The sequence below is a fragment of the Mus caroli genome, unplaced genomic scaffold, assembly GCF_978045245.1.
Source record: "Mus caroli unplaced genomic scaffold, Mus_caroli_1 scaffold_12, whole genome shotgun sequence".
Lineage (NCBI taxonomy): Eukaryota > Metazoa > Chordata > Mammalia > Rodentia > Muridae > Mus > Mus caroli.
This window is the reverse complement of record NW_028227267.1, coordinates 10,310,666-10,333,108: the sequence shown is the minus strand read 5'-3', so window position 1 is coordinate 10,333,108 and position 22,443 is coordinate 10,310,666.

Sequence of the window (22,443 nt, the reverse complement as noted above, 5' to 3'; positions counted from 1 at the left end):
GCTACAATACCCTCTCCCAAAGAACCATGCCAAGTTATCCTGTAATATAAGACCAAAAACAGTTTAAGGGTAAGAAGAGAAAAGCTGGGCAGATGGTTTCAGGGGTCACTGATTCTTTTCTTAAAAGAAAAGCTGGTAGGTTTTCTTAAGCTCGGGACTAGAGAGATGACTCAGTGGTTAAGAGTCTATGCTGTATTTGAACATGATAGAAATTTCATTCATGGTATTCACAATGGAAGGCTCACAACTGCCTGTGACTTCAACTCTCAGGACAAAACACCATCCTCTGACTACAATTGGGATGTGCCTAAATAGGGACATTAATTTAAAAAACTAAAATGAAAAATCTTTTAAACACTAGGATTAGCAATTAGAGGATTCAGTTGAAAGTACTCAGGTAGTTCTAGGAAAGACTTGTATAATGGGTGGGTTGCCATGCTCTCCTCAAATTACTGAGAACAGTGGAAGAGTGGGATTGGCCTGCAGGTCTCAGTTGGCTGACTCCTGCTGGATCTTAATGCTAGTGTCCTTACTGTAGTAAATACATTTGTAAAATCTCACTGGAGAGGACTCAGACGATTTCATTACTTATTGTTTATAACTTTCCTTAGTTTTATTTTTTTCCTACTAAATATGCTCTCGCTCTCGCTCTCCCCATATGTGTGATCTATAGATACCAGGTAGTGGCTAGCCCCAGGAATGTGCCATATACTGGAATTCAGATCACTTCAGACTCCTTCTCTTGAATTTTCTAATTGTATTTCCATGTCACTCACCTCCATTCCTTCCAAGTTGAGAGAGCTTTGCTGTGGAGCAGGGTTTCAGAGCTTATAGCCCTACCCACCCAGGAAGCTGTAGCCATGCCCATGACTGTGAGATCAGGCTCATATAGGGTTAGTAGCCTGCCAGAATCCCACAGCCACAACAGAAGCACTTGAGGCACCATGCCTGTGTCCTAATGCAAGCCAGTCCATTTTTTTCTGGGAGCATCATGAAAAAGCTGTATTTTCTAGGATTAGATTCAGCCTTACCTCGATGTTGTCTCTTTGCTGTCTGCCCTTTGTATCCTAGTGTTCCAGCTCATTGGTGATTGTTTGTTCATAGTGCTAAACTTGACAGGAGATGGAGAAAAACACACAGCCAAGGTCAGAGAGCAGCAAGCTCTCTCCTCCATTAAGTTTGTCTTGGTCTTTAAACAGCACAGATTAAAAAATCACTTGAATGTGTTCTCTGTGTATTTGGCAGACTGGTACAGATCATTCCTGGCCTCTCTTCCATGTCTGTAAACTGTGGATAACTCACTTTCATCCTCATGAGCCCTGGGAAGAAGGAGCAGAGAGAAAGTTCTTCCCTGGTTACTTGGCATCTGTAGTTCTTCCAAAACATATTTTTTAAGGCAAGGAGTGAAAATGGGAATGTATCAGTGAAATTTCTGTTCCTGTAACCACAGTACATGAGATGAGCAACTTGAGGGAAGAAAGGTTAATTTTAGCTCATAGAGGCAGAGCCTTCCGTCTATCACAGGAGAGACTATGTAATAGAGTCATGGAACTGGGTGTGTGTGGTAGACTAGGCTCCTTCTATCACAGAAGACCAGGAAGAAAGGGGGACCAGAACCAAGGCTCAGGTGTAACATTCAAAGAGTACCCTTAGTAACTTCCCTTCACCAGCAAGACCTCATCTTTTGAAGGTGTCAAGGCTTCACCAACCAGCATTGTCAGATGAGAGATAATTGTTCAAAGCATGAATCTGCAGAGTAACATTTCTGATTTGAATCTTAACAAGAAGGGAAAATAGTTCAAGATATCCTGTTTTTGCTTAGAGCCAAGGTGACTGAGTGGCTGGGTAGTGTGTTTATGAGCTCTAGGGCACTGCACACCACCCTGCTGACACTTCTTGGCAACCACATGCTCCTCTGTCCACCAAAGCCTTCTCCCAAACCTGACCACCATTTTTAGATTTTCCTTTCTCCATCATGTGGCTTAGTTCCTCTGTCTTGCCACCTGTGCATCACATAGTTACTCATTGAGATGGAATTGAAAACTGCTGTGTGTCACACACACGCGCATACACACACACACACACACACTATATATATATATATATATATATATATATATATATATATATATATACATATGTATATGTATATATGTATATACACACATACACACACACACATATATACATACAAGGAAATACTCATCACAAGTCATTGGTCTTGTTCAAGGTTTTGTGGTTTCTGAGCTACTGTAAGTACATAAGTCTGTCTTGGACATTCTGCTGCTGCCCAGAGTCAGGGTAATGTTGCAGCTAGGTAGCACATCCAGGGCCAGGATCTGTGGAAGCTTCAGGCTGTCATATACTTCTCCACCCTCAGTGCCTATGGCCCCAAGGCTCACTAGACACAATAATTGTGCTTGCAGCCTGTGGGCATTGTCATGTCCCTGTTCTCCTCTTCTCCCTGGAAGGTGAGCAGTATAGGCTCCAGCCATAGTGGCTGAATATCACCATGTTCTCTACCATGGCCTGCCTCCTGTATCATTCCCATACCCTATACACCATGCCATCTCTAGTTTCTCTGCCACACATGTGGCTCTGCTATATCTGTCTTTCCAATTTCATGAAACTACATTTTACTTTTTTTGTCCATAGACCTTTTTCTTTTTAGTTGTTCAGATACACTGTGAGCCCCAAAGGGTCCTTCTTGTAGCAAGGGAGCACTACAGCTTAGGCTTGAGTTTTGGTGTTGGAGGCAGCTGAGACTGAGGGCAGATGACAAGGAAAGAAAAGAGCAATATCTTGGTGGTAGCTGCTTTCATCCATGCATTGCAAAGCACTACCATGGCCTCTGAGAATCATCAATGCTTCTCAATTAAAATGGCTCAACCCATGTCAGAAAGGCAGCTCTGTTACCATTGGATTTTGCAGCTAAGTGGTGAGAAAGACACTGACAACACCAAGAAAGACACTTGAGGGATGCACCTGGGGATATTGGACTGCAAGAGGAAATATGGAGGACTTTAAAGTTCTACAGGCAGGACTGTTTAATGGTAGAGATATGTAACCTTTGACATTTTAATATGATCTGATCTATAAATATAGACTGTGTTCATGGTTATCCACAATTCTTCTTGGTTATGTTCATTGCTAACCTGAGATGCATGTGATGAGTGGACTCAAGTTGAACATGGCTGCTTTAACCTCTTTGCTCACTACCCGTTACTCTTAGTTTCCCTTGATGACTGGAACAAATGATTGCAAACTTAACAATGGAAAAATCTCACAAATATACATCGTACAATTTAGGATCTCGCTGGGCTACAAAGTGGTTCTTTCGAGGCAGTAGCCTTTCGGGAGGCCCCAGCAGAATCTGTTGTCCTGTCCTTTCTAGTTTTTCAAGGTTCCCTGAATACTTTACCCTGTGACTCCTCATCTATGTTTATGTCAGAAAATTTGCATCTTTCTGTGCTGTTTTCTGCCATTCTTGGACTGTCTCTCCTTCAGTCTTTTTCTCCTACTTTGAAGGATTATTCTTGTGACTATACTGGGCTCATCTGGACAACTCAGGCCAACCAATTAGGGCAATTTAGTAACTTCCCCTCCATATGCAAACCAAGTCTTTCTAAACTATTAATTAGCTTTACACATGCAATGTTTCAGAGATTAGGACATGAAACTCTTTGAGTGATATTATTTAGCTTCCTATCTCTCCTGCTCCCACTCCTCACAGATCGGCGTGCAGCAGCATGTACAGCTTGTCAGCACACATTTATCATTCCGGAGTCATGTGTTCAGGGCACACAGACATCACTCTTCTTCCTAGTTCAGAATCCAGGCTAGGATTTTTATTTAGTTATTCAAAGGTCTGAGCGATACCAGTGTTTAAGAGGTGTGGCATCTGGCATAGGCATTAGAGTGAGACTAGTCTTTTGCTTGTAGTCATTTCCATAGTTATGTTTATATCTTCTCTACAACCTTGCTTTTACCAACATAATATTGCTTCCACATACATTCCAGAAATTGGTCAAATATTTCATCTAAATATATTCTTCACTACAGGGGGATGTATAAAGCATATATATTGAAGTTAAAGATGCTTACTAGAATAATTAAGGTCCTGTGCAAATATCCAACTAATCACTTGCTATTATCTTCAATGACTATTGCAATGTAGCTAACAACCAGAGCTACAAACATTTATATCTCTTGTTTAGGAGACACTATAACATGTTTTTGACTGAAAAGAGATAATTTATATAATATAAACAGAGCATAAGGAGATAAACAGAACAGGCTGTGAAGACATTACTAATACCTCAAGATATTTTTCAAAATGAACAATTGTGTGAGTTTGGATCAAACTGACTGTATTAAAACTTTATCTCTGTTGTTTTCTAATCAGATTTTTCTTCATGAATCTTCCTACTCTGTGAAACCAATAATAGCACTTATATCATAGGATTGTTGTGAACATGTACTTAGTTAATACATAGAATGTGCTTCGATTTGTACTTAATACACAGTACTTAATACACATGAACTTTGGTATCATTATTGTTGTTGCCATGTAACATTCTGGAAGAATATGGCTTACTTAAATCTGTCTTAGTTAATCTTCTTGTTGTCAATGATAAATACACCCTGACAAAAGAAATTGTTTATTTTGGCTCACAGTTACAGATTACCGTCAGCTATGGTGGGGAATTCACAGCAGCAGGGGCAGGTGGTCATATTGCATCCACTGAAAGGAGCAGAGTGATGAATCCTTGTACTCAGCTTACTGACCTCTCTTTTTATAGTTCTGAAGCCCATTCCAGAGAATGGCACAGTGGACAGGCTTTCCCATCTCAATTAACCTAACCAGATAATACTCTCAGGTATGTTCAGAGGCCCATGATTCTACATCTCATCAATGTGAATACTGAGATTAACCATTATAGGATCCATCCTAGGAGAACAGATGGGTACCTAAATAAGGATGAGGTCACTGAGAATGAACATAGAAATAGAAAGGACACTGGGGATGCTTCTTAACTAACGCAGCATATTAGCTGAGATTGGAACGATATAAGGAATACAGTAAGGCTGAAACTCAAGAAAGCTATATTTCTGGAGATCTGTTCATGATTCCCAGACAGCTTGATAGAACAGAGACTCTCCCCTACCCGCAGCAGTCCTTAGGGTCTATAAAGTCTTGGAGATCTCCATCTCCATGTGAATCTTGTACGTTTCAGGGACTCCTGAGACTTGTAAATTGCTTACTTCCTTTTCTGAGTTTTAATGAATAGCCCTGCCTCCAGGATGGATTTTTCAATTCCTGAGAAATTGCTATGCAATGGCCAATTTAATGACTCTGCTTTCTATTCTGCCATCCATATTTCACACTGTGTCTCTGCTTTCCTTTCTCCTATGTTTGTTACCACCAACATTGATCCACTTGTCTCAAAAATAACTTATTCATATACCTGAATAAGAACTAAATTCTGTGAGTGTTAAACTTTCTGGATTTAGCTGACGTAGGGGAAGGCATGAAACAGAATTCTAGAAATACAGATAACATTAGAGTGTCTCTGGCAATCTTGATAAAGATTGTAAGTCCCTGTTTTCTTGTTTCTGCCCCAGGTTGTTCTACATTGGCCATTTCCTTAGAGATGGCTGTCTGAATGTTGGGAGCATAAGAGCTGTAATCTTGTCCCTACCTGTTGCATGGGTTGAGCTCTTGTAATAGAACACACGTACTAGCAGTTAGGTCTATGAACAGAGCAGGAACATAGGCAGACACCTGGACTACCAGGGGTCAAAAGGCACCTCAGCTACTGCCATGTTGTGTAGACCACATTAAACAAGTTTCTGGTTCTAACTTAAGGAAATCCTATCCTGAGTACCCAGAACCCATGTGGGTACCTAAAAACTGTGTATAATTCCACTTCCAACTCCAGTGGTGATCTAATCTAATGGCTATGGCCTCTGTAGATATCTAAACTCATATAAATACCACATACTCCCACACACAATTAAAAATAAAAGAAATTTTTTTTTCTTTAAGAATAAAACTTCAGAGGAACTAATGTTGTTTATAAAAGGAAGGTGAAGACTTTACAGCTCTAGGATGCTGCCTTTCCCAGGGGCTCCATAACTATTTCTCACTATTTTGACTTAAAACAACATAAATATATTCTCTCTTTCAGAGGACTAACATCAGGGTGTCAGTGAAGTGACCCCTGTGAGGCTCTGGGGAAGAACATGATCCTGTTCTATGATGGATTCTGATGGCCACTCAGGCTGACCTGTTCTTGTAGCAATGCTCTTTGTCTCTTTATATCTGATTTTCTTTTCTTGGATCCTCTCTCTTTTTGGTGAGAAATATTTTTTACTTTACCCCAAGTAGATTTTTACTGACCTATATATATAGTGATTTTTCTTTAAATAAGTTTTATAAAGCATTCAGCCATTATTTTTTCAAATATGTTGATCTTTCTTTCTCTGTTTTTGTTTCTTTATAGAATTTGTAATATACATACACATTTATAAAGTAGACTTTATCAGAATTAGAAAGTTTTGTGTAGGATCAATGATATGGTTCAGTGATTAACTGTCTTAGTTAGGGTTTTACTGCTATGAACAGACACCATGACCAAGGCAAGTCTTAAAAGGATAACATTTAATTGGGATTAACTTATAGGTTCAGAGGTTCAGTCCATTATCATCAAGACAGAAGCATGGTGTAGGAGGAGCTGAGAGTTCTACATCTTCATCTGAAGGCCTCTAGAAGACTAACTTCCAGGCAGCTAGGACACACCTACTCCAACAAGGCCACACCTCCTTATACTTTCACTCCTTGGGCCAAGCATTTACAAACCATCACAGTAACCATACATACCACCAAGCTGAACAACCTTAGTTGCATCTGTAGAATACAGATGGTGAATGGAGAGAATCAACTTTCCTGGCAGGTTGTTGTCTGACCTCCACATGCATGCCATGGTACACGTATGTACACATATCAAATAATGAGGCAATTTTTAAAAGTTCAAAAGAAAAATATTTTTGCCCAAAGGATACTTTTTCAAAAAAATAAACATGGTGTATTAGTCAGGGTTCTCTAGAGTCACAGAACTTATGGATAAAAGAATTTATTGATGACTTACAGTCGGCAGCCCAATTCCCAACAATGGTTCAGTCGCAGCTGTGAATGGAAGTCCAAGGATCTAGCAGTTACTCAGTCTCACACAGCAAGCAGGCGAAGGAGCAAGAGCTAGACTCCCTTCTTCCAATGTCCTTATATTGTCTCCAGCAGAAGGTGTAGCCCAGATTAAAGGTGTGTTCCACCACACCTTTAATCCCAGATGAAAGGTGTAGCCCAGATTAAATCTCCTTAAACTCGGAGATTTAATCTTCTGGAATCCATAGCCACTATGGCTCAAGATCTCCATACCAAGATCCAGATAAGGATCTCCAAGCCTCCAGATAAGGGTCACTGGTGAGCCAATTCTGGATTGTAGTTCATTCCAAATATAGTCAAGTTGACAACCAGGAATAGCCACTACAATCCACCCCTTGTCAACTTGACACAAATAATATCTCATGTTCACATGAAACAATAACAATGTTGTGAATACGCCTAACATGATATAACTATCCCTCGTACAATCGCAAACACATTTGTAAATTTACAATGGGGCATTCATATTACTTTATAATCCTCGTTTCTGCAACTGGTTACGTGGCCTTAATTGGTATTTATAACTACCTTCCTCTACTACCCATTCTGTATTTCCTTCACCTTCGGCCAGCACCTCAGCAGGTCTTGGCTCTTTTCCTGGAGGATTGACCCATACCTTCATTCCTGATGGGTCTTCGTCCTTTATCATCCTGCTTGGATTAGGCTGTTGTAGTTTCCCATTGACTTTAATCACAGGACATGGTAGTACTAGGAGACGCCCTAAGGGATCTCCTACACTCCAGACATAATCTTGCTTACCTCCATTGTGAAGAGGTAATCCAATTTCCCCATGGTAATCTGGATCTATCACTCCTCCTAACACGGTTATTCCTTTTTTAGCCTGTTGGTTTAAGGGCATTAGAAGCCCAAAATGACCAGGGGGAAGTCTGAGCTTCCAGTTCAATGGAATGTTTGTTGTAGCTCCTGGTAGGAGCACTCCCCTCTCTGGAGCCAAAACTTCTAGGCCAGCAGAACCTAGAGTTATGGGGACAGGAAGCAAAAATTTTCCTAGAGGGTCACTAGGAGTGATAGTAAGTGGAACTATTCCCTTTTCCACCCCTTGATTCCTGGACCCATGAATCCTGGCTATGGGTGAAACTGTACCATATATGGAGCGCTGATTCAAAGCATATACTGCCTTCTGAAGAACTCTACCCCAGCCTTCCAAGCTGTTACCACCTAATTGGCGCTGTAACTGTGTCTTCAAAAGGCCATTCCATCTTTCTATCAGGCCAGCTGCTTCAGGATGATGGGGAACGTGGTAAGACCAGTGAATTCCATGATCGTGGGCCCACTGTCGTACTTCTCTGGCTGTGAAATGAGTTCCTTGGTCAGAAGCAATACTGTGTGGAATACCATGACGATAGATAAGGCATTCTGTCAGTCCATGAATGGTGGTTTTAGCAGAGGCCTTACGTGCAGGAAAGGCAAATCCATAACCAGAATAAGTATCTACTCCAGTAAGAACAAAACGCTGTCCTTTCCATGAAGGAAGTGGTCCAATGTAGTCAACCTGCCACCAGGTTGCTGGCTGGTCACCTCGAGGAATGGTGCCATATCTGGGGCTCAGTGTTGGTTTCTGCTGTTGGCAGATCTGGCAATCAGCAGCAGCTGTAGCCAGGTCAGCCTTGGTGAGTGGAAGCCCGTGTTGCTGAGCCCAAGCATAACCTCCATCTCGACCACCATGGCCACTTTGTTCATGTGCCCATTGAGCAATGACAGGGATGGCTGGGGAGAGAGGCTGACTATCCACAGAACGGGTCATCTTATCCACTTGATTATTGAACTCCTCCTCGGCTGAAGTCACCTTTTGGTGAGCATTTACATGGGACACAAATATCTTCACATCCTTTGCCCATTTGGAGAGATCTATCCACATACTTCTTCCCCAGATGTCTTTTTCACCAATTTTCCAATTGTGATCTTTCCAAGTCCCTGACCATCCAGCCAATCCATTGGCTACAGCCCATGAGTCAGTGAATAATCGTACATCTGGCCATTTCTTCTTGCAAACAAACTGTAATACCATGTGTACTGCCCGAAGTTCTGCCCACTGTGAAGATTTCCCTTCACCTGTGTCTTTCAGAGTTGTCCCAGAAAGGGGTTGTAATGCTGCAGCTGTCCACTTCTGGGTGGTGCCTGCATAACGTGCAGAGCCATCAGTAAACCAGGCCCTAGTCTTTTCCTCTTCGGTCAGTCGATCATAGGGAACACCCCATGAGGCTATAGGCGCATGCTTGGCAGCAGAAGGCATTGTAACAGGAGTAGAAACCATAGGCATTTGAGCAACTTCTTCATGTAACTTGCTTGTGCCTTCAGGACCTGCTCTGGCCCGATCACGTATATACCACTTCCATTTGATAATAGACTGCTGCTGTGCGCGTCCCACTTTATGACTTGCAGGGTCTGATAGTACCCAGCTCATGATGGGTAATTCAGGTCGCATAGTAACTTGGTGTCCTATTGTCAAACGTTCAGTTTCCACTAAGGCCCAATAGCAGGCCAAGAGCTGTTTTTCAAAGGGAGAATAGTTGTCTGCAGATGATGGTAGAGCTTTGCTCCAAAATCCCAAAGGTCTTTTCTGTGATTCACCTACAGGGGCCTGCCAGAGGCTCCAAACAGCATCTCTATCAGCCACAGACACCTCAAGTACCATCGGGTCTGCTGGGTCATATGGTCCAAGTGGTAGAGCAGCCTGCACAGCAGCCTGGACCTGTTGAAGGGCCTTCTCCTGTTCCAGGCCCCACACAAATCTAGCAGCTTTCCGAGTCACTTGGTAAATAGGCCTAAGTAACACACCCAAGTGAGGGATGTGTTGTCTCCAGAATCCAAATAGACCCACTAAACGTTGTGCTTCTTTCTTGGTTGTAGGAGGGGCCAGGTGCAATAACTTATCTTTCACCTTAGAGGGAATATCTCTGCATGCCCCACACCACTGTACTCCTAAGAATTTCACTGAGGTAGATGGTCCTTGAATTTTGGTTGGATTTATTTCCCATCCTCTGATACGCATATGTGTTACCAATGAGTTCAAAGTGGTTGCTACTTCCCGCTCACTTGGTCCAATCAGCATAATGTCATCAATATAGTGCACCAATGTGATATTTTGTGGAATATCCAAACGATCAAGATCCCTTCTAACTAAATTATGACACAGGGCAGGAGAGTTAATATATCCTTGAGGCAAAACTGTGAAGGTATACTGTTGGCCTTGCCAACTGAAAGCAAATTGCTTCTGGTGGTTCTTATGGACAGGTACTGAGAAGAAGGCATTTGCCAGATCAATAGCCGCATACCAGGTGCCAGGAGATGTGTTAATTTGCTCAAGTAACGAAACTACATCTGGTACAGCAGCTGCAATTGGAGTTACTACCTGATTTAGTTTTCGATAATCAACTGTCATTCTCCATGATCCATCTGTTTTCTGCACTGGCCAGATAGGAGAGTTAAACGGAGATGTGGTGGGAACCACCACCCCTGCATCTTTCAAGTCCTTGATAGTGGCAGTAATTTCTGCAATGCCTCCAGGAATACGATACTGTTTTTGATTCACTATTTTCTTTGGCAGAGGCAACTCTAAAGGCTTCCATTTGGCCTTTCCAACCATAATAGCCCTCACTCTACAGTTCAGGGAACCAATATGAGAATTCTGCCAGTTTCTGAGTATATCTATCCCAATTATACATTCTGGAACTGGGGAAATCACCACAGGATGTGTCCGGGGACCTACTGGACCTACTGTGAGTCGGACATCAGTCAAAACTCCATTAATCACCTGCCCTCCATAGGCCCCTACTTTAACTGGAGGGCCACAATGTTTCTTGGGATCTCCTGGGATCAGTGTCAACTCAGAACCAGTATCCAGCAGACCCCGAAAAGTCTGATTATTTCCTTTTCCCCAGTGTACAGTTACCCTTGTAAAAGGCCGTAGGTCCCTCTGGGGAAGAACTGGAGAAAGGGTAACAGCAAAACCTTTGGGTGTCTTATCAGGATCCTTCCTCAGGGGAACCTGGCCACCCCTTCATTCAAGGGGTTCCGGATCTGCAAACTGGCTCAAGTCTGGAAATTGATTCACTGGCCGAGATTGCTGTTTACCACGAACTACTGTAGCCTTTCTTTCATTTGTTTGAGAATTTTTTTGCTTATACAGATCAAACAAATATGCAGTAGGCTTCTTATGTATTTCATTCCTGGAAACACCATGATTGACTAGCCAGTACCAAAGGTCCAAGCGAGTCATGCCATTATAAATTTCACCTCTCCTGTGCTGACCATTACTGGGTCTGTCATTATAAACATTCTTTTGCCTACGCTGTCCATTATAATAACTAGGATCACCTTGTCTCTGACGATTCAATGCTGCCACCTGGCCCTTGTTACCTCGGAATCCAACTAAACCCAGTGAATTTAATTCATCTAATTGAGCAGAAGCATCTCCAATGCTAAGATCTGGCACAAGGAAAAGGGAAAGAACAAAACCCTTCAAATGTGCTGGTGCCCCTCTCACCAATTTGCGTCTTATAGAGCTGGTGAAAGGCATATCTTCTGGACCTTCCCATTGTGGACAATTAGGCTTTACACAATATATCCACTCTAGCATTGCAATTTCCCTAAGTCTTAAAATCCCTTCATCAACACTAAGCCACGGAATATCAGGCATCTCCAAGTCATTTCCAGTAGGCCATCTTTTGATAAACACCTCAGCCAACCATTCAAACAAGCTTTTGACACCTTTTTTAACCATGCGAGCTTCCGTATTAAACCTAGAATCTCCACTCAGAGGGCCCATGTCAATAAACTCAGCCTGCTCTAGTTTTATGTTCCTTCCACCCTTATCCCACACCCTTAAAATCCATTCCCATACATATTCACCAGGTTTCTGCTTGAATGAATTAGCAAACTCATTAAGCTCCTTAGTAGTGTAGCGAATTTCCTCATGGACTACACTTTCTACCTCCCCTCTAGGAGCCTGTTTTGCTTTGAGTCTTGTTACAGGTCTAGAAGAAACTATTGGTGGGCCTTGAGAAACATCAGTATTGAAAGTCATTTCTGGTTTATCAGACTCTGTAAAATTAATTTCCTCATGTGGGGAAGGCATTATTTCAAGTGGTGGGGCTGAGGGTACTACTTCCTCAGGTGGGGCAAACCCTTGAGAATCTGAAGATTCAAAATTCTCAGCTTCAACATGGTCTTCCCACACATCCCCATCCCATGTTATAGGATCCCATTCTTTGCCAATTAGTGCCCTTACTTTAACTGTCGACACACTCTGAGGCTGAGACTTAAATTTTCGCTGTAGTTCAGCCAACCTTACAATGAGGGTTTCAGTTTGATTTTCTGCAACTTGAGCTCTATTGCTGCAAGAGAGAAGATTCTCTTCAAGGACACACTTAGCAACTTTTAGATCGTTTACTTGTGTCTGGAGCCTTTCGATTTTATCACACAACTCCTTCCTTTCATTCATCATTTTTTCCCCAGATACTAAGAGCAGCCAGCCAGTAAAATCATTTTCTGATTTTTTCCCCATCTTGTAGAAAGCTTTGTGCACTGAATCACCTAAATCATTAAGAAAATCAAGGGCATTAGCTTCTTTAAGTTTGAAATATAATTTCAACCATGGGTCTTCAAAATTCTCTGAGCTCCCAGGAGGAAGAGAATCTGGAGAGGTTTCAGTACTTGAAAGTGCTGGTGGCTCAACAAGCCAATTCCAGTATTTTAAAAGATTCATCCTTGTACTTCTGTTACTCTAGAACCACTCCTGGTACCAACTTCTGTATTAGTCAGGGTTCTCTAGAGTCACAGAACTTATGGATAAAAGAATTTATTGATGACTTACAGTCGGCAGCCCAATTCCCAACAATGGTTCAGTCGCAGCTGTGAATGGAAGTCCAAGGATCTAGCAGTTACTCAGTCTCACGCGGCAAGCAGGCGAAGGAGCAAGAGCTAGACTCCCTTCTTCCAATGTCCTTATATTGTCTCCAGCAGAAGGTGTAGCCCAGATTAAAGGTGTGTTCCACCACACCTTTAATCCCAGATGAAAGGTGTAGCCCAGATTAAATCTCCTTAAACTCGGAGATTTAATCTTCTGAAATCCATAGCCACTATGGCTCAAGATCTCCATACCAAGATCCAGATAAGGATCTCCAAGCCTCCAGATAAGGGTCACTGGTGAGCCAATTCTGGATTGTAGTTCATTCCAAATATAGTCAAGTTGACAACCAGGAATAGCCACTACACATGGCAAACCACAGAAAGGGAGAGAAATAATTTCCAACCACTTATATTGTAAAACAGGTACCATCTCCTGAACATAGAGAGAATGTCCACAGTTTACAGAAGTGACCACTCAATTAAATCACCAGCACAGGATCTCAATATATGACATACAAATTGACAACAAGCATATAAAATGATATTGAACATCATTAGCTATAGAACATATAATTTAAAGCCAGGAAGCAATATTCCAACTGTTAGGACAGCTGGAATGGAAAAGATACAAGTAAATGAAAATGTTTGGTACCTTCATACCCAGCTTCTAAGACTGGGAAATGGTGTGACTCGTTCAGGTAACAGGTCTGTTGTTCAAAGGGTTGATGTAGTTGCCATGTCATCCAGCAACTCCACTCCTAGAATTATAGCTAAGAGAATTAAACACATGTTTGTACAAGCTTGATTACAAATGTTCAAGACAGCATTGTTGATGACAGTCAAAATGAGGGAAGAACTGAAAGATCCACCAACCAAGGAAGCAGTAAACAAGATGTTTCTATTTCCATACATTAGAGGATTATCCACCCATGGAATGAAGAGTTGATACATGCACACATTCAAAGACACTCCCACATATGTACATCCCTCCCACATACTCTCTTTCTCATGCATTTACATTCACACACACATACACACTTATACACCCATACTCTTATACACACTCACACACATGCACTCATGCATGTAAACACATAAGTACACACACACACACACATTCTCATATGTACATATATACACTCATACACATATACATACACTCACACATGCACATAAACAAACACACACACTTTGGTGATCAAATATTGGTAGTCTGGGCACTAACATGTGGCCTCATCTATTTACATTGTTGAATGGTAACTTTATAATTCTTGCTCATATCACCAATATTATGCTCAATGTTATTTTTCTTTTATGAATTTACCAAATGCAAGCTCAAGATACTGTGTGCTCAAAGTCTAGGGTAAACCAAGCTATAGGAGATTTTGAGCAAGTTTGCTATAACAGTGGCTCTGCTGGTTTTGACACTGGCCCACACTTCATGCAACTGCATGAGCATCACATAGACAGCACAAGGAAGGATGCTTTTAAGATGCTGGCCAGCTTGACTGCTGTCATTTTCCTATTGTCTTGAGACTGAAGTTGTTAGGATCAGAGCCAGGGCCCTGGCAACCCTGACAAAATTGGCTTGGGCTACCTGTCCTGTATGGTCCTCTTAAAGAGACAAATAATGATGGAAAGCTAGAGAAAGAAGATTTATTCAATGTGGATACACTGAGAGAAGAAACAAAATGGTCCAGTGACCACCTGCCCTCCAGTTCATCTTTGCCAGTCTGACAGTTCAGGTTTAAATGGAAAGCTAGAAGGGCCATGACTGAACAGTTCTGGTCGAGGTATAGTCCTGTCCAGAATCATTTTCTGAGCTCAAGTCTCTTCTGCAAGGTCCTCTGACAAGTTTCAAAATCTTTTTTTCAGGACACAAGTTCCTCCTTTGACTGGATCCAGGCTTCAGCTCTTTCTTTCTCCTGGCATGAAACTTTTAGGGAAATCAGATCCAATGTCTCAATATCTGACAGCCAAAGGGAGGACCACAAGTGGCTCTTTAGACCTGCATTCCTACTAGGAAGGTTGCAGCTTTACCCCATAGTTTAAGATTAAGCCACTCCACAAAGCATGTGACTCAGTAGCCTCAGCCTTGGGTACTAGATTTCTCTATTTCACTCTTGATAGTATGTCATAAGGAAGAAGGGATGCTCCTAAAGGGATGTCTCCTTGTGTGCAGAGTTCAGCTTTGTGAAGTCTGGCAGCTACCAGCAAGGAAGGAAGCCAACCTGTCACTGTGCAGTTAACCTGTCTCATGACATCATTTTCTGGCAGCCTTAGATGACATTTATTCTGGGAACTGGCTGTATGTTTCTGAAAAGATAAGGCTTCTTCCTCCAGATATATTGATGGCAATGAGATCATGCCATGAGAGGCTGGGGTTGTAAGAGTGAAACATGACATCTGTAGTCTAGGTCACAGGGAAGATGCTCTGACACCTTCAGGACTATGTTGACAACATGACCGTGTCTAGCATATTTCTGTGAAGGCCATCGGTGAGCTTCTCAGCCACTATATGAGAATGTGTCCCTCAAAGCCCTTAAGGCATTTTAGATGACAGTTACAATTGACCCAAGAAGTAGAGTGCTGTGTCTCCAGCGTGTAAGTTGCAGTGTGCTTTAGTTTAATCATTTTTACGGAGAGCCTCCTGTTAGGATTGCTACTGCGCACATCTTTTCTATTGTTCAGAGTAAACCTACAGTTTCTTCTGACAGGTTTTCACCATTCATGCTGATTCGTTTTAATTATACATGAACTATTCTTCTATCTTTAGATGACCTCTATATGACAAGCCATGATATGGGATATATTTTCTATGTACCAGGAACTCAATTCTCTGCTTTATATTAACTTTTTGTGTGATTCTTTTCTTCCTCAGGATACAAACTAGGATCATATATTTTTAACTGAGAAGGTGACTGAGACCGAGTGCTTAGATAACTCACTGCAATCACAAAGCCTTGTCTCTAACATATGATGCTTTCCACAATTTTAAATGAGCAAGAAGGCTATCATTGTTACCCTGAGCTCTTGGTCCATACCTATCAACTTAGATTCTTTATATTCTAAAATAATTAGGAAAGAAAGCTGGGTGTAGTTTTGTACCCCTTTATTCCCAGCACTCAGGAGGCAAATATCTGTGAGATCAAGGCCAGCCTGGTCTACATAGTGAGTTCATGAACAGCCAGAGCTGCATAGTGAGACAATGTCTTGAAAAAATGAAAACAAAATAAAATAAAATATGAAAAAGAAATTCAGAGACAAATATTAATTTATTTGCCAGGTAGTGGTAGGAGATGCCTTTAACCTAGCACCTGAGAGGCAGAGGTAGGTAGATCCTTTCTGAGTTCTGAGTTTGAATGCAGCCTGGTCTACAGAGTGAGTTTCAGGACATCTAAGAGTACACAGAGAAACCCTGTCTCAAATCACCAAAATAAAAGAGAGAGGGAAAGAAAGAAAGAAAGAAAGAAAGAAAGAAGAGAGAGAGAGAGGGAGAGAGAGAGAGAGAGAGAGAGAGAGAGAGAGAGAGAGAGAGAGAGAGAGATATTGGTACTTTGTCTAGACTAGAGAAAGAAAGATATCCCTTTTCTCTCTGCCATGTTTTTACAACTCTTCCAGTTTCTAGATAAGCATGAGCTATCACAGCCTTCTGGTTAATATCAGGAGAAACGCCATGAAATCAATGTAGAAGATAAGTAGGTTTGACTGTGTGGTCCCTTCAACAGGTCCATCATCTTAGTTCTCTGTTACAGAGAAGTCTCTATTGAAGCCCTGGGGGAAAGGGTCTAAGCATTTCATCTTAAAACTCCCTATTGTGAGTGAGAAAGGGTTTGAAGGTAGTGTGTGTGTGTGTGTGTGTGTGTGTGTGTGTGTGTGAGAGAGAGAGAGAGAGAGAGAGAGAGAGAGAGAGAGAGAGGTGGTATGGAGGGGGCATGGAAGCTCCTCCCCTGTATGGTCCTGATAGAGTTCTTTGCCTCTAGCTCATTCCTTAGATGGGCACAGGGAAGACACCTTTTATATCTTCCTTTGGAGGTTAACTTCAACTTCAGACTCTCACTCACGCATGGCATTTAACATACACACCTATGTTGTCAGTGAACAATAGGTAGTAGTTTGATAGATAAAGGAAAGATATACAGTCTGTCTTTAGGATTGAGACTACCTCCCTATTTCCTAAGGCTATGGGCTATCTCCCCAGTATGGGGTATTGTCAGAGAAGCAGAGGCCAACCCAATACACCAAGCAAAATCCCCCATCATCTACTAAGCACCTAAGATTTGGTTTTAACTTTTTTGTGGGCTTTAAATGTGTTAAAAACATTTAAACCAAGTTCAGTAGAGGGTCTGTGAGATGGGGCCATGAGTAGAGGTGCTTGCTGCTAAGCCTGATGACCTGAGCTTGATCCCCAGAATGCTCATGGTGGAAAGAGAGAACTGACTCCTGTGAGGAGCGGGTGTGGCAGCAGTCCCAAGATGGCGCCCGGGACTGCAGCTAAGTCTTATGACTTGCACCTGACTTCCTCATACACCTGAAAATAGGCCATGACCATTGTGAGAGCTGCGCAGGTGCACCATGATGCTGGCGGTGTAAACAAGTCCATATTTGGTGGAGACATGCCCTTGCCTCCCTGATTGGCTGGAGCTGTGTGCCTGGTGAGGTGACATGGCCTGCTGTGAGTGGATGGGGGCTGAGAGTATTAAAACAGACCTCCCTGAGTGCCCGGGTTCCCCGTAGCAGCATTGAGGTGTTCCTGCAATAAAGGCTGTTGAGAAGAATCCAACTGTGTTGTGTCTTCCTTGCTGGCCAAGGTGGGCACAACAGACTCCTGAAGGCTTCTGACTCCGTATGCATACTGTGGTGTGCTCTCCATGCAAAAATAAATTCACCAAATATAAAATTAGCTTTTTAAGCATTAAAATTCAGTTTAAAAGTTTACATATGTGCATGGATATAATGATTTACTTGAATATGCTTTTAGGGGACATTAGGGATGGTAAAAGATGATATATTTGCCTGTTTTCTGTTGCTATAACTGAATGCCAAACAATAACATATAAGCCATATAGGATTATCTTGCTCATGGTTCTAGAGTTTTAGAAGTCTTACAGTGTGATTCTTATGGCTCTCTTGCTCTTGGAAGAGCACACCACATAGCAACAAAGGCAAAATTCTAGTACCTTCTTAAAAGCCATTATTGCTATTGATGACACATGACACAAGATTTCACCACAAATGGAGTAAAAGATAGTTTATTCTGGATCCAAATATGAGTCACAATGGCCCGGAAACATAGATTTAGGTTACATCAAATATCATAACCCAATGTAGTAACAGTTTTATTAAGTTTTTTATAGTAACAGAACAGAACAAAATCCTTTAAAAGTGCATTTTTCAAGTATGCTAGTGGAAACATCAGATAGGCTTCCTACAGACAAGTCAGGGATCTCTGCCATATGCCAGAGGTTTATATATCTCTGGTCTCCAATGACATTCTCAGAGAATGGGTATGAATTGTCCCAACACAAATTCTGAGGAATAAAGGCTAAAAGAAAGACTCCATCATAAAACTAAGCCTGAGACTTCCAGATGTCAACCTAAAGAGAAACACAGAGTCTGTCTTAGGGCTTTATTGATATGAAGACACATCATGACCACAAAAGCTCTTATAAAAGACAATATTTAATTCAGTCTGGCATGTAGTTTCAAAGGTTTAGTCCATTTTCATCATGGAAGGAAGCATGGTAGTGACCACGCAGATATGGTGCTGCCAGAGAAGGAGCTGGTAGTTCTATATCTTGATCTGCCGGCAGCAGAATGGGACTTGATTCCACACTGGGTAGAGTGTGAGCATAGAAGATCCTAGAGCTGGACCCCACAGTGACACACTTCCTCCAACCAAGCTACGCCTTTTAATAGTTCCACTCCTCATGGGGCAAGCATGTGAACACACAAGTCTATGGAGCCATACCTATTTAAACCACCACAAAGTCCAGAGCCCAGCCCAGCCCCTGCTCTGGCCAATAGTGGGTTAAGGATGCTCAGCGATTGTATGCTGTTTACAGTTGAATTTGTACTATAATAAAGGCATTGAACAAGTATAATGAAGACTGGATAGTCTCCAACATTCATAATAGCAGTGTTCTAGTCCTTCATAGGAAAAAATGGAATTTTGGTCTAAAAGAATAATGCAATAAAGGCAATACATTTCCACAAATTCTATCATCACTTCTGCTGTAGTTCGCAGGCTTTGACAATGAAACAAACCATGAAAGCAAACAGTTGCTTTAATGGAATCCCTATCTTGACCTTGAGATGCACAAACTTCCTTTTAATTGGTGGGTGAATCAGTGTTTATGGGTAGCAAACCTTGGCCTGTTGTGCACAGTGGTGGCAGTGGCTACCAAATGGCTTTCCCTTATTGAAAGGAAAGACTGTACACAGGCCTTGGTGTCGACTTCTGGGCACATTTACCAGCTCCTTCTGTGGCAAATTCTGTTACTGCTAGGTAACAGATCTCCAGGAAAACCCAGTGCCTCAGCTAGACAAAGCCAGACTCTAAACTGGAGTGTGCTTCCCCAGGAATCCTAACGTAAATGGGTGTCTGGTAACCACTGCATGGATGCTTCTTTTCTACTAGTTTTATTCAGAGAAATAAAACATTTTCTTTATTATTCAGAAAAGAAAGCACTGCCCTTAACAGTCCATGTGAAGAGAGACTGCAATGAGGCTAATGTTTTGAGAACAGAAAGTAGGATGAGAGAAGCCAAACTTTCTTACAGCATGGATTGGTAGTGTCAGGAGGAGGTGGGGCAAAGGGAAGCAACAGTTGAGGGTCATGTGTCTTCTCCCATCCTTAAAGGTCCTGCTGACCCATGGCTCCAGCTGCATATGTAGCAGAGGATGGCCTTATTTGGAATCAATGGGAGGGGAGGCACTTGGTCCTGTGAAGGCTTGATGCTCTAGTGTAGGGAAATGCTAGGGCAGTGTGGTGGGACTGGATGGGTAGGTGGGGGAACACCATCATAGAAGACAGAAGAAGGGGGTTGGGATAGGGGATTTGTGGAGGGATAGCACTTGAAATGTAAATAAATAAAATAACCAATAAAAATTAAAGTGAATTTTAAAAAAGGGTGGTCTTTTCATATGAGTAGGCATGTAGATGGTAGACAGTGTAACACGTGCACTTCCTTAAAACAATGATGCCCAATACCTTTCCTGGTTGGAAAAGGAAGATACATAAAATGGAGTAATAAGAGAGGAAGAAGCAGGAAGAGGATCCACTGCTTTGAATGGCTTTTAGAAGTGAAAAGAGAAAAGACCTCTAACAGCTCAGAATGACCAGCCCCTCAACCCCCAACAACAGCTAGCAAGAAAATGGCACTCAGACCCCAAAAAGTGGATCCCTCATGCTATCCAGGAATTGTGGGGGGGGGGGTGGCCTCTTTTGCAGGTTTTTAATCTCTTAAATGAAAGAATTTAAAATTAGACTTGGAAGGAAGATCGAGACCATGTTGCTAGTTTGAGGGCAAAACAACAGGGCAGGCAAGCTGAAATCACAGAAGCTTCTAAGAGATGGAAAGATGGAGAAAAGGAAGACAGAGTGTCTTGCCTTTTGAGTTAGGGTCCAGGAAGGCAGGCAAGCCCAGGCTGAGAGGCCCGTGCTTAGCAGCCCCGAGGAGAAGCAGCTCGTCTTCACAGAGAGGATATCCAGAGTGTCAGGGTCAGAGTGCTAAAGGTTTAAAGAGAGAGAGAACCGAGTAAAGGAATTGTTAGTTGTTAACGTTAGATCTCAGAAAAGCTGGCAGGCTTAGAAGTGAAGCTCAGAAAGACGCCCCTCCCAGGAGGGGCTTCTGGGTCTCGGAGGCCTTAGCTCATTAAGGGATAATCATTCCTCCCATCTCTCTAACATCTCTTCATCTGGGCCAGCTTTCTTGAGTAGTGCTTTTCTGCCCAGTTGATTGGCAGGCTCATTCGCATTGATTCTTAAGAAAAGGGCAACAGGAGATATGTAATCTTATGTTTGGGGGCAGAGCTAGTTTACAATATCATGTCTTCTTCTCCTAGGATGATAGATAGAACTCAGATTCTATAATTTTTACCAGATAAAAATAGCTTTCCTATAGTGGGCCTCAGCAAAACCCTGATGGCTTTACCGTTCTCTCTTTCATATGGGATTTAAACCTTAAGAAAAGACAACCATAGTGTCCCCACCATTCTATGTCCGTGTTTGCACATGTATGTGCCTTATCTACCATGCACAGGTATGCAGAGGCCAGAAGAGGGTATTCCTCTATCACTGTCTACCCTAGTCCCCTGACACAGGTTCTCTCAGTGAACTGCAACTCATTCTTTTTGCTTCATTTAGGCATCTAAACTGGCTGGCCAATAAGCCCCAATAATCCTGTCTCTGCCCCAATACAATTCTGAGGTTATAGGTGTACACATATGCACATCCATCTTTTTACACAGGTGCTGGGAATCCTAGCTCAACTCCTCGGGCTTGAGCATCGAGTCCTCTTACACACTAAGTCTAGCTCTAAATGCTTTACTTTCTTGAAAGAGGTGTGTCACAAGAACTATGGAAGGTAGTATCTATCCTCAGTGACCTCCAAGGCTCACAATGCCTGTGTTGGTAGCTAATACTGCAACAACCGGAACTGGCATGGACCAGCTTTTCCTCTATTGTCTTCAGAACAGAGTATAGGCAGCCATGCTGACACCTTAATTTTAGCTTAAATTTAGCCTTGGGAGGCCTACATGGTGTTCCAACCTACAGTACTGTAAGATAGTATGTGTTAGTTACTAACTTTGCAGCAGTGTGTTGACTAATACCAGCAAGTAGTATCTCATGATACAAAAATGCCAATTAGTTGGGAGAGTTATGGGGGGAAGGAAACTGAAGCACAATTTTGTCTCAACCCCACTAGGAAGAGCGGGAATATCCATCTTGTGTTATCAAATCTTGCAAAGGCACCATTAGTTCCGAGGCAAGCTTCCCATTAGCACTTTTTCCCTTCTTAATTTCTGTTGAACCCCGAGCAACCAGGAAAGACTACAGAGTGGGTGCTATAGCTCTGGCACTTTCTGTGACTTACTATCAAAGAGGGCCTTTCTGTTTGTGGAGGACCAGGTCAGGACTTGGTGCATATTCAAGTTTTCTGTTACATTCACCAGAGGCTAGGACCAGAAGATAGACTGTTTTGTCCTATGGTACAATTCAGGCATCTGCAACACACAGAGGTGTGGCCGGGACACCTAAGGGTGCAGAGGGATTTCCCCTCTCCCCAAATGATTTTTAGCCTTGTTAAAGGGTAGAAGTGATGCGTGTGACCATGCCTTGCATG